The sequence below is a fragment of the Silurus meridionalis genome, chromosome 6, assembly GCF_014805685.1.
Source record: "Silurus meridionalis isolate SWU-2019-XX chromosome 6, ASM1480568v1, whole genome shotgun sequence".
NCBI classification, from domain to species: Eukaryota; Metazoa; Chordata; class Actinopteri; order Siluriformes; family Siluridae; genus Silurus; species Silurus meridionalis.
Genome location: NC_060889.1, coordinates 16,218,955 through 16,220,501, shown reverse-complemented (window position 1 = coordinate 16,220,501; position 1,547 = coordinate 16,218,955).

Genomic DNA, 1,547 nt, shown 5'->3' with positions numbered 1-1,547 from the left:
TTATTATTAGCCATAATACTTCTCATGGCCCCTTTATGAAGATCGATCTCGAGGCTGCGTTATAAATCTTAATGAAACTTACCATAACAGAAATTAAAACGGGCTACATTTGTTATGCCAGGCCCAAGGGCTACATTTCCATATAAAGTAATAGAGCGGTGTATTATTCAACCATTACTGACTTCCATTCCACTTCTGCATGAAATATTGTAAGATGAATGGCTTTGCTGTATTTTGGGATGGTGTTGACTGGAGTGTTATTTATAGACACTGTGTTATAGCTCTCTTAACACCTCTGGCTCATGTGGTCATGTGTGGAGAGACACAATGTTTTACTCTTTAGACACTCTCCATAACTGACCTTTAATCAGGTACACCATGTTCATGTAATTCAAAGAACTAAATTTAGCTTTAAGGTTATTTAATCAAATATGATTTGGAAAACTGGTTATCGGTAACTCTATTGATAGCCAATCTTTTGAAGTTTTTCATATCATGTAATATTACCAAAGCTGTATAACCACTATATTGCCTATTATAAGGCATTGTGTTTGGGCTTCATGCATATTGAAAAGACAGGAAACCACTGCCGGCCTTTTGTGCCACATTGCATTTACTTGATACTTACAGCATAAGATACAATGAAATGGGAAAGGATATAAAGGTGCTATAATATTTTTTCAAGCTGTCCAGTTTAATTGATTTGTTAAAAATTCCAGACATACAGTAAGTTCATAATAACAATAAAACATCTGCTTCAAAGAATAATGTTAAAAACACATGTACACTTCACATCAGTAAAGGGCTAAAGCTATAATAAATGATCATCATAAATTAAGCAGCTAGATAATCACCAACAATAACATTGTCTTTAACTGGTGCTTGCAGATACATTGGCAGTATCTTTCCTGCTCATAAACATAATATATAATGTTCAGTTGTCTTGTTTTCATCGTTAGGTGAATCCTTGTTGCTCATACCTAAACATTATCTGAGGAAATTGGTAGGTTGTTTCAGGTTTCTTGGGAACTTACAACTTTTTACCTCAGTTATTTAAGAAATGTGCTTTATTACTGTAGCATGATCCTGTTTTTCTACAATCAAAGCCACACTAATTGTGAGATTTAAATTTTTTATTAGATTTAGATTGCAGCTTCAAAAATAATTGTTGAAAGTGTTGGGTGAAAGGTAAGGACACTTCAGCAGTCTGTGGCATTTCACCACTGCTTGGTTAAAAAAAAATGTGGTTGCTAGAAAATCTGCATTAAACTGCATTTATCTAGGCCTGATAGCAATTCTAGGAATTTGATCAGTGCCATCTCTATCTAACCGCATAACTTATCCGTATCTTCGACAGCTTTCTGTTGTTGTTTTTTGTTTGTTTTCGTTTGTTTCTTCTGTTTGTATTTGTTTTGTGTGATTTAGTTTTTTACATTTTTAGAATTTGTACTGTGACAAACAGCTTTGACACTCATGTTGTAATTAACATCTGAAAAAGCAGATTGTGTATTTTCGCTATCCCAAATAAAGCTTTTGATTTTAAGGTA